Consider the following 12386-nt stretch of genomic DNA (forward strand, 5'->3'; position numbering starts at 1 on the left):
ATGGTACGAGCCAACGGAGAATACCGCCACCTGCTGGCAGCAGGTATGAATTCGCCGGGTGGTTATTAAAAGGGAAATTCATTCGTTTATTCATTCAATTCCATAAATATTTGCTATCAGCCTGGCATGTGCAAGCAATATGCTGTGCACTATGGGGTTTAACTTCATCGGGCTGACCTTTTTAAGGGAGGTCATCACAAAAAAAACCACTCTGTAAGATAGTGTAAGTGCATACCATGAAAGTAGTGCAGTTACAGCTATGCAAGAGTTTAGGGGGAAAACAGTTTAATGCTTTCCGATGGGGATCTGGGAAGGGCAGCGTATGGAGAAAGGATGGGTGAACTTGGCTTTGAGCTACAAATAGTTTAGGGTTTGTTGAAAGGGAGCTGAGGCAGAAAATTCAATCCTAGATCTGGCTGGAGATCTAAAGCCTGAACTCTTAAACATTATGCTGTATAAGCCCTTTGACTGGGTTGGGAATTTAGGGTTGGGAAATGGCATAGGGCTTTGAATGCCATGTTAAATGATTTGGATTTAGTCTGTAGGCAACTGGTAGCCATGGAAGGTTTTAAGGAAGGTAGTCTCATGTGAACTGTGCTCTCATCCCCCAAAGTGTTAAGTGCTTAGAACATTAGGCCCTGAGAGCAGATCAAAGACAACAGTGCAAAGGCCTGGGTTCCATCAGAAGCTCTGATGCCTGGTAATTATGCTGCAGCTTTAATTGCTCAGAGCCTTTTGCTAAACTCTACTCTGTTACACATGACTGGTCAAGTTAAGTGCTGTCAAATCTACTCCCTGATCTAGAGTAAACCAGGATTTTCTCAGAAGTTAGGTTTTATTCAAAGAATGCTATTATATGTCTTCTCAGAGGAAGTTTTTACATTGTCTTTTAAATTAGAAAAAAAATAATGTCATTTCCTGATTCCAAAATCATTACAGAGCCATACAAGTATTCTAGAAAGCGAAAGTATCCCACAGTCCCAGCACTACAAAGATTACGACTGTTGAGTTGGTATCTATTCTTCCAAACATTTTTCTTGTATGTATAATAGCATTTTTTAAGACAAAACAATTTTTTAAACAACCTATTCATACTATTTTTAAAATTTTATTTATTATTTGTTTATTTATTTATTTATTTTTGGCCACATTGGGTCTTCGTTGCTGCGTGCGGGCTTTCTCTAGTTGCGGTGAGCGGGGACTACTCTTTGTTTCGATGTCTGGGCTTCTCATTGCGGTGGCTTCTCTTGTTGCAGAGCACGGGCTCTAGGTGCACGGGCTCAGTAGTCGTGGCACGCAGGCCCTAGAGCGCATGGGCTTCAGTAGTTGCAGCATGCCAGCTCAGTAGTTGTGGCTCGCGGCTCTAGAGCTCAGGCTCAGTAGTTGTGGCGCATGGGCTTAGTTGCTCCGCGGCATGTGGGATATTCCTGGACCAAGGCTTGATCCCATGTCCCCAGCATTGGTAGGCAGATTCTAAACCGCTGCGCCACCAGGGAAGTCCCATACTATTTTTAAACTTTCTTTCTTCACTGATCTGTACAACATGAACATTCTTCCGTATTAGTACACTAGATCTATCTAGGTGTTTTTTTTTAATGCACTGTTGTATATTTTCTCAGTTCCTTTATTAATAGACATTTGGGTTGTTTTTCTCTTATGAACAATACTGCCATAAACATCCTTGTACATAAATCTTTGCACATTTGTGGCGACGTCTCTATAGGATAAATTTCTAGCACTTGAAATGGTGGATCACTGGGTCTGAAATTTACCTTTTAATAGATACTATCAAGTTGCCCTTTGAAAATGTTATACCAATTTTCGCTTTCAGCAAGAGTGTGCTAGCTTTTCCACATCCTCTTTAATATTATCAAACTTTTAAACCTTTCCTACTATGATGGACAAAAAATGATATCTTACTGTTCCAACAATCAATGCATATATGGTAAGCATCCATCTTTAGAGTGAATTAGGAAGCTAGTGTTAACTGGTCTCTATCATTCTTCCATATAAGTTGCAAATGTCTTCAGAAAGTTCTGAGGGCCGTTTTCCAGGAGCTGCCATGTTAGGTACCCACTCTGGGAGCACACACCAGACATATGCCTTGTACATATTACTTCATAGAGTTTGTATATAGGAAATATAGATAAAAATGGATAAAAGTGTAACATAGGTTACACACTAGCCTGATCCAAGGAAACAGCCGAATTGCCCGTCAAAAGCCATAGATGAAGAAGATCTTCATCAGGCAATAAATACCTAGCGAGTGCAGAGCATCTGTCCTGGGTCTGCAGCTTACCTCTTTGTCTTGCTTCATTCACACCATGGACAAATTGCATTTTCCAAATGGTGACAACAACTTCACTAATACTGTGGCTCAAGTAATGTATCACTTTGCCAAATGGCCTAGCATTGTTGGCTCAAACCCAAGAGCAGATGATGGCATAGATTCCAGCTAGGAAAAGTAACAACTGTAACAAAACCGTCTAAGCCCAAACATTTGGGTACTTGGCTCTCTGAAAACAATAAGCCAACAGACCCACTTAGCACACAATAATCCTAAGTAATATGCTTAGGAGAAGTCTCGCCCTCACCTAGCCGGTGTTAGTTGAGCTGGTTCTCTTCTTCTGAGCACTCTGGAAGGTTCCACTTCTCCATGCCCTTTTGCTGTTGGGAGGGACCATGTCACTCACTCTGGCCAATGACTTGTGAGACGAAGTGACATATTTCATGACATATTTCAATTTTCGGTGTGAGCCCTTCCACTTTCTCTTCTGCCTCCCACAGTGATCGTGGAAGCGTAGGTAGAGACACAGGTGTCACAAAATCAGAGCAGCAGGTATCACTGAGTCACCACATGGGGGAAGGCTGCTCCAGAGTGTCACCTGGACTGGCAATGGACTTTGTGAGGGCAAGAAATTAAATTTTATCGACGTCAGCCACTGAGATTTTAGCGTTGTTCGTTACCAAGGCATAACTAATACAGCATCCCTTGGCCAAAATGAACGTTATATGGCCTATCGGCTGAAGAGGCTGATGTCCAACTAAGAATTAATTCCTAAGTGATTCCTGTGTGCCCAGGAGAGGGCTAGGTGCACGCACAGTGCAAAGATGTCTGAAACATATTCAAACTCACTGCCTCTGGCGTCTTCTTTGATTGCCTAGCCCCCATCCCCCTGGCTACCCAGTGGACAGGACTGAATGCTTCCTCCTGTGTGCTTTCATAACCCTTTCTCCTCGCCCTCACTCTCAACCCTGCAGCCAGGCTGAACTACTTACTGGCAGTTCTGGGAACAGGTCAGGATCTCTCTCCAGGCCTTTGTCAATGCTACTCTTTCTTCTGGGGATGCCTTTTCCCCTTTCCAGCTCCTTGCCTGGTGAGCTCTCACTCATCCTTCATGCCTCCGGAACTTGGGTCCTTCCCTGCTCTCCCAAGCCTGGGTTAGGGGCCTCTCCTCTGGGCTCCCACAGCTCCCTGGACCTCCCTCATCACACCACCCATCACGCTGCAATCTGATTGCCTGGTTAGCTGTCTGTCACCTCCACCAGATGGCTAGGGACCATCTTGCTCAACTTTGTGATCTAGAAGCTGATTGAGATTCTGGCACGGAGCAGGCCTCCAATATGTTTTTGAATGAAACAAATACAGCATCTCATTGTGATATGACAACCTGTGAATGAATGTGCTTGCCGGGTTCATGGGACACTGATGGGACAGACCTGATCAGAGTAGAAGAGGCGTGTTAGGAGTCTGGGAAGTGAGAGTAGGTGGAGGCCGAGATGAGGCCTGATGGGGGAAGGTCTGGATAGGCTAACAGGTAAGTTTTTTTTTTTCAAAGCAAATATATATATATATATATATATATATATATATATATATATATATATGTATATATTTTATATTGGAGTATAGCTGATTAACAATGACGTGATAGTTTCAGGTGCACAGCAAAGTGACTCAGCCATACATATACATGTATCCATTCTGCCCTAGACTCCCCTCCCATCCAGGCTGCCACATAACATTGAGCAGAGTTCCCACTAACAGGTAAGTTTAGACTTTCTGCTATTGGAAATCAGGGGAGCCATTGAAAAGTGTAGCTCAGAGGAGTAAGTGTCACGTGTGGATATTTAAGGATTATTACTCAGGTATCTGGTATGTGGGATGGATTGAAGCGGGGAGTCACTGTGGTTATCCAGGCCACCCAGTGATCCAGCAGGCAGGAGAAAATGGGAGCCCGGGCTGTGGTGGAGGTGGTGGGACTGGAGAAGAGTAGATGGTGACAGAACATTTTAAGTCCCCATCACCAGGAGCCTCAGAAAATCACCTCGCAATGCCATCTCTGATCATTGCAGTCTGTTTTTCAAATCCAGAAAAAGTCAAGTTCAAATGCATGCCAAGATTGTTTTAAAGGGGAAAGGAGTCACAGAGCACGATGACGGACAGTGGGTGCTGAAGAGCGGCTGCCAGAGAAGCTGGTCTCTGAGCACTTTACAACCTCACTTAGGGAGCCTCAGGTAAGTTTGATTTTTCTATGTCAGACACTTATTATTTTCTCCCAGCACTCCCTGTACATGAGTCCCAGCATGGGGGGCTCCCAAGGCCACTTCCCCAACTGACCTTAAGGTGGGGATGACTTTGCTAACTTGAGGCACATCGTGTGTGTGTGTGTGTGTGTAGCAGTAGTAGCAGTAGTAGTAGCAGTAGTAGCTCTCTCACAGCAATAGCATCTAGAAATGCAAGGCTGTTATAGGTACGGTCCTTCATTTGATAGATATGCTGAGCTAACTTGTTGCTTCACACACACATGCACGCACACACACACACACATTGGTGCACATGCACCTGCACACCCCTAAATAGAAAGAGTGGATGAATTGAATGAGTTAGCCCAAATTAGAGAAGTTTGCCATACATTATAGAAATAGGGGAGTTCTGGTTTCTCCACAAAAATTAATGACCGTAAGTCCTAGAGCAATGATATTCAAAATAAGCTAAAAAGAGGCATGCAGAATGGACATATAAACATTGATAGGAATATAAAACAGCACAGTCAATTGCCGCGTAGACATAATTTTCTCGTTCAATATTGTATGGAATTGATTAGGGTGCAGTGTTTAAGAGAACAGACCATAGTCAGACCTGGTTCAAGTCCCAGCCACCACTCACTAGCTGTGTGTACTTTAACCTCTCTGTGCCTCAGTTTCCTCAGACATCAAGTAGGGTAATGATAATACTAATTCCATAGGTTTCTCATGAAGATTGAAATAATATATACAAACAGGCTGATACATGATGGTGCTCAATGCATGAGCCATTGTTTTGTTTTTGAAGTACAGTTAATTTACAATGTTGTGTTAGTTTCAGGTGTGCAGCAAAGTGATTCAGATATATATATATATATCCTTTTTCAGATTCTTTTCCATTATAGTTTATTACAAGATATTGAATATAGTTCCCTGTGCTATACAGCTGGTCCTTGTTTATCTATTTTATATATAATAGTGTGTATCTGTTAAACCCAAATTCCCAGTTTACCCCTCCCTCTTTCCCCTTTGGTAATCATAAGTTTGTTTTCTATATCTGTCAGTCTATTTCCGTTTTGTAAATAGGTCCATTTGTATGATTGTTTTAGATTCCACGTATAAGTGATATAACATATTTGTCTTTCTCTGTCTGGCTTACTTCACTTAGTATGATAATCTCTAGGTCCATCCATGTTGCTGCAAATGGCATTATTTCATTCTCTTTATGGCTGAGTAATATTCCACTGTGTGTGTGTGTGTGTGCATTATATATATATATATATATATATATATATATTCCACATATTCTTTATCCATTCATCTGTCAATGGACATTTGGCTTACTTCCATGTCTTGGCTGTTGTACATAGTCATAATAGCTATTGTTCTTTAAATGCAAATGGAAGGTTGCATGTTCCTTATTGGTGGTAGTATTTTCTCAAGTGGCCAGATGGCCAACCATCACAGTGGAGTTAGAGGACAGTGATGGACATGATTAAGGCAAGAAGCCAGAGCCTTCATCGCACTCACCTATGATTTCTATAATTGATTAGTACTGGCTGACTTTCTATTTATAACAACTTAGTGTACTTTGAAAAAGCTATGCATATTTTAAAGCTCCTGTGAACCTGAATATGAAATTTTGTTCAAAAGGCTTTTCTCTCTTAATAATCCATCTTCTTGTCCTAGTCCAAGACTTAGAATACCTAAGAGGCTGCCATTAAAAGAGTCATTCATTTTTACTGTCATGTGGTTCTAAGAGTGTGGACTCTGAAACCAGACTACCTGGACTCAAACACTGGAGGTACTACATGATAGTTATGTTTTCTTAGGCAATTTATTTAACCTCTGTGTGCCTTGATTTCCTCATCTGTAAAATGGCCACAATAATCGTACCTCCCTCACAAGATTCTTCTGAGGATTAAATGAGATCATCTCTATGCTACTTTTGATTATTATCTTTCTATTTACATATACTGTCTCCCCAACTAGGTCGTAGCACATATCACTGAGGGCAGGAACTGTGTGCCATTCATCTTTGGAGTCGATGTCCAGTAGACATTTGTTGTTGATTATGAGGAAACCTGAAGTAATATTTTTCTTTAGTACTTCAATTTTGAAAGACAGATCTCTGCAACTGACATGAGATGGGTGTTAGTTGACACTTTCGATTTAGACTGAAAGTAGGTCAATGAAATGGGTCACCTGCCACCCTCGCTTTATAAAACAAAACCAGACACTCCTCATACAATAACGAGTGTCTTAACTACACATATAAGCCAGTGTACGGCGTGAAGTTTTCGTCTTCATTTTGAAGAAACTCCAAAAGGTGAAAGTGCTTTTAGCAAAGTAAAGGATTTCTGCTGTGGGTATGGTATTGTACAGGACTTGTAGGTTTGCTTCCTAAAGAAAGTGTCTTTTTTGGAGAGCATGTAATTGGCTACAGATGGATCCATCTTGATTTGTTGCCTAGTGACGGCCAAAGGAAGTCACCCTCTGGTGAAACGAAAGTCTGTTTGCCATTACAGTTTCACACAAAATGCCCTTGTAGCAATGTTTGGTGAAAGCAAGAGAGTGATCATTTGATCCCCAAATGGTTACCTTGGGGAGGCTACATTCTGAACCCCTGGCTTTCTCTGGGGTGACCTAGGACCACCAGCAAGATTTGGGCTGAGATAAGAAAGAGTCCAGTGGCTCCAGTGAAGCCCCCTAGTTACCTGGTATCACCTTCTATAAATCTGGGTTTTTCAGAAACTCTGGGGCAACTGATTATTCTGTACATCCCCTCAAAACGTCCTAACTGCTTCAGGGGTCTGAACTCAATTAGCGTCTACTCTCTACTCAACTCTGATCCTTCCGGCTCTTTGACTCCCTTACTCTCCATATAGCTAGTATTAGCTTGCTAGGGCTCCTATAACAAGTACCACAAACTGGATGGCTTAAAATAACAGAAATTTATTGTCTCACACTTCCGGAAGCTAGAAGTCTGAAGTTCAAGTGTTGGCAGGGTCGTGCTCCTTCTGACACCTCTAAGGGATTCCTTCCTTCCCTCTTACTACCTTCTGGTGGCTTGCCAGCAATCTTTGGCAATTCCTTGGATTGTAGATTCATCACTCCAATCCTCTTTCTTCACATGATGTTCTTCCTGTGTCTACATTTTGTCTTTCTTCTATACGTGTCTGTCTCTGTGTCCAAACTTCCCCATTTTATAAGGACGTATAAAGTCCTATTGGATTAGAGCCCATACCAATGACCTCATTTTAACTGGATTACCTCTATAAAGATCCTAGTTCCAAATAAGGTCACACTCTGAGGCACTGGAGGTTAGGACTTCAGCATATTTAAAAAATAATTAATTAATTTTTAAATTTTTGGCTGCGTTGGGTCTTCATTGCTGCGCACGGGCTTTCTCTGCTTGCGGTGAGCAGAGGCTACTCTTCGTTGTGGTGTGCAGGCTTCTCATCACAGTGGCTTCTCTTGTTGCGGAGCATGGGCTCTAGGTGCGGGCTTCAGTAGTTGTGGCATGTGGGTTCAGTAGTTGTGGCACGCGAGCTCTAGAGTGCAGGCTCAGTAGTTGTGGTGCAAGGGCTTCATTGCTCCGTGGCATACGGGATCTTCCCAGGCCAGGGCTTGAACCCGTGTCCTCTGCATTGGCAGGTGGATTTTTAACCATTGCGCCACCAGGGAAGCCCCTAGCGTATCTTTTTTGGAGTGGACACAATTCAACACATAACATACGTGTTTGTTGTTGTTGTTTTGGTTTGGTTTTTAATCTCAGCAGATTTCAGTCCTCTGACGCTTCCATGTTCTCGTAGTCAATTAACCTCTGTCTTCAATTCCTTCCCGATCCAGAACAGACTGTGGTACATAATCCAATGACTCCATATCCTCTTATATTTTCATTCCACTTCCCCAGAAGAACTCCAAGCCTGGATCAATCCAACTGCACCTGCCTTCCTTCTGCTTTCTTACTGGAGGGCTGCTGAGTGCTGCAAGAGGAAACCCTGCCACCATGTGGATGGGTGCTGGCCACTACAAATTCCTGGTCACCACCCCGAACTCAGTCCTGGATGCCATCTAGCAGTCTTCTCTGTATCCCAAGCCAGCAGTCTCAGTCTCTCTCTGTATTAGTCAGGCTTCTCCAGAGAACAAAACCAATAGGATATATCTCTATGTAAACATATGTCTACCTATCTATCAGGATTCTGAGGAATTAGTTCACACGATTGTGAGGGCTGGCGAGTCTGAAATCTGCAGGGCAGGCCAGCAAGCTGGGGACCCAGGGAAGAGTTGATGTTGCAGCTTGAGTCCACAGTCTCAGTTCCTTTGAGTTGACAGAATTCCTTCTTCCTCAGAGGATCTCAGTCTTTTGCTCTTAAGGTCTTCAACTGATGAGGCCCACCCATTTTATGGAGGGTAACTCACTTTACTCAAAGTGTACTAACTTAAAAGTTAATCTCATCTGAAAAATAACTTCCCAGCAACATCTAGACTAGTGTTTGACCAAATATCACCGTAGTGTGGCCCACCCAAGTTGACACATCAAATTAACCATCACATTTTTCCATGTCCCACTTTTAACCCTCAGTAAAAGATGCTTCTTACTCTTCAGGGAAAATGGATGTTTTAAAGCAGGAAGCCCCTCAGCTTTCTACCTTCAAGCCACTAAAACCCACTCATTTCAGCAGCCAGCCTTGCCTCCTCTCTTTTTGTCACAGAGGAAGAGGGGTCACTCCTTCTGAGCCCAGTCTCTCCACCTGGGCTTTGGGTTTTGATTACTACTGCATTTTCAGGACCTATATAGTGTGAGGGAAATGGTAGCCCCTCAAACATTTGAAGGAATCCTCTCCTGACCCCTTTCCTCCATTCCTCCCTTGTACTCTCTATTTTCAACCCCTTCTCTACCCTTTAATGTTTCTCATCAACATTTAAACAAATTCAAGTCTTTCCCATTAAAATAACACCAACATAATCAGCACCGTCGACTCTGTCCATCTTTAGCTATTGCCCTTTCTTCTTCCTTCAAGGTCATGCTTCTCCAAAGAATTGTCTATATTTTCTGCCTTCACATCTTACTCTCCTATGTACTCCTCAACTACTGCAATCTGGCTTCTACCCCCATCATTCAATTGATACGGTCTTGACAAAATGGTCTTTTTCTTTCTGGTCATCTCCCTAGTATTGGATATTGTTGATTGCTGTCCTCCTCTCCCCCGCCCTCAAAATTATCCTTCACACATGACTTCTTATTTAGCCTGAACTGCAAGGTCCAACCCTTCAATTACTTTCTTGCTAATATCACTTTCTGGCCCCCTTTACCCTTCAGTCCTACATACTTGGAAGAACTCCATCACACTTCTTTTACTGAAAGACCTCGTTTTTTCTCCATGGTGTTCATTCTTCCTCACTGCAAAGTGAGTAATAAACCCAACTCATCTGACTGCAGGTGTGCTCCTGGTGACCATTGCCTGAAGGGCATGACACTTTCAAGTTACCCAAACATTGGGGCATAAGAAGCGCTGATAGGCATCAGAAAGACTAAAAATGAAGTATGGAAAATTTTCACTCCTCCATCCCCATCTCACAAGCCAGCATTACTTGACACCCATTCAGCTGAATTTATCACAAGAACACAGCAATTAGGTTTTGCTGTCACAGGCAACTAAAGTGTTCCTATGCAGAAATTGGTCCCTAGAAGTAGGGCCTGGAAAAGAAACAAGCCAAATAATGTGGAATTGTCTAAGGCAAGGTTGGGTGAATGGCAGTGAAAAGCCCTCTATCTTGAGTTGGGAAATGGGCAGACCAGTTATATGGCCTCAAAGTGGTCATTTTTTGTAAATTGTGTGCCTAGTAAGGCTAGGGCCTTATGGGATTTTGTAGAGGATCGAGATACTGGTGTTGATTTAGTTGCTCCTTGTGGCATTCAGAAAGGTTCTACAAGCAAGAGACAAATTTTGGGTGGTGAAACTGATCCATCTGAAAGCAGAGAGGGAAGAAAACACAGCTCTCCTAATAGAAGCCCTGTAGCCTACACTCCAAGATGGCTGAGTGATGACTATTGTACAAGGTGAACAAAGCCCAATTATTTGCCCCAAGGTGAAGTAGGACCAGTGAAGGCAGAGACCTCGGGGGAGCCAGAGCCTGATCGTCTCAGTCTTTCCCAAACACCTTAGGCCTGGGAAAGATACCAATTATCCTCACGGGGCCTCTCCATCCCAGGGTATTATCCTAAAGCAGAAACCAAGGAGGTCATTAAACTCAGAGACAAGGGAATGGGCTTAGCCAACACAGATTGATGCTAAGAGACAAAACCACCCAGTCTGGAATCTAGTGCTTGGTAACTGTCTGCTTTTGTCATCAGTCTATAGAATTGATCAGAAGCAAAGAGATGCCTAACCTCCTCAGTTGATAAAGGGGTCATCTTGCTGGAGAAACCTCTAGCTTCACCATCAAGGACGTGTGAGTGCTTACCCCACCACGCACATAGCTTACCACCTGGAAGTGGGTGCTGCATCCCAGAAGGGGACTGCTTCCCCGTGCCTTCCTCAGATGTGGCCACGACAAAAGATGGACAAGGTTGATCTTCCCAGAGAGCAGAAACCAGGAGCAGCAGAAAGGTCGCCTAAGAAACTCACGCCTTTGCCAGAGTGGGGAGGCCCTGCTTCTCTTGTCCAGCAGAACGTGAGATATGTGAGCATTTGGGGACCACCGAGGATGATTTCTCCCCTCCCCCTTTCTAAATGGATATTGTATTGCAGGTATTCTGTTATCTTATTCTCATCTTGTATTGTGACTGTTAGGGACGGTTAATGTTATCCTTTAACTGTAGGTCTTTGAATTATGAGGTGCCGCATCCAGAAAGGATCAAGAAGGAGGATAATCACCCCGAGGTACTGCACTTGAAGCTCGATGTAAAACAAGGATGAGACTTTGGGCTGTCTCCTTTGAGAGGGGGGTGAGTGCCTTTGGCATAACGCATGTGACATAGTGACATTATGATAAGGAGCATTTTTGCAAGTAAATGAATGGAAAGAAGAGTGTGCATGTGGGTGCTAGGCAGCTGCTGGGGGCTGGGGAAGGGGGGAGAGGTTAGACGACAGTGAACATCAGTTGTTTTACAGACTTTATGCATCATTTTCCCATATTCTAGTAGGATCAATGGCGCCTTGCTGACAATCTGCGCACGACGAATTTCCAATCATTTGGATCATTTCCTAAGGATAGTGTCCGAAATTGGAATTTCAGAAGGTACAAATAGTTTCATGGCTCTTACTAAATGTTTGAAAACTGCTTCCAAAAAGAGTTAGAGCAATTGACATTCCTACCAGTAACATAGGAGAGTGTTCCTATATGTTTCATCAACTACTTCTGAAATTTAATGCTCCGCAAATATAGCCTTGAGCTCTGAGGGAATAGGCAAGCCTCTGTGGTTATCCTCTACATAGATTGACTAAGAATCATCCCTCCAAGTTTATTTGTGATCCACGTGATAAAGCTGCACACCCAAAGAGAATCTTCTCGTCGTTTCCCTCGGATCAATTCTGCTGCCACCAGAGGGATTCGTGCACGTAGTTCTCTTCGGACAGCGATTTTCTGGCTGCAGCTCAGAGCATCATTCCACCTCCTGCCTTTTCCTCCTGGCATCTCATTCAAAGCCGAACACTCTAAGATAGCAATTGAGACATCAAAATCTACTCTAGTGTGGTGTGAGGCATCTCATGGTCCCAGGTAGGTACCCTATATAGGTGATCACCTTAGTCACATCTTATTTGGTTCAAATTAGCTTCTAAGTCAGGCTTTTCCAAGTTTTGGAAACATAAACAAAATTTTAAACTCAAAACGATACATGCTTGTGTCAT

The 12386-nt window shown here is 43.1% G+C and overlaps 1 pseudogene; it reads left to right on the plus strand.

The window, feature by feature from the left end:
- The window catches only part of LOC137216564 (myosin regulatory light chain 12B-like), an 18814-nt pseudogene continuing 6428 nt past the window's right edge, over positions 1-12386 (plus strand).

The sequence above is a fragment of the Pseudorca crassidens genome, chromosome X (genome assembly GCF_039906515.1).
Source record: "Pseudorca crassidens isolate mPseCra1 chromosome X, mPseCra1.hap1, whole genome shotgun sequence".
NCBI classification, from domain to species: domain Eukaryota; kingdom Metazoa; phylum Chordata; class Mammalia; order Artiodactyla; family Delphinidae; genus Pseudorca; species Pseudorca crassidens.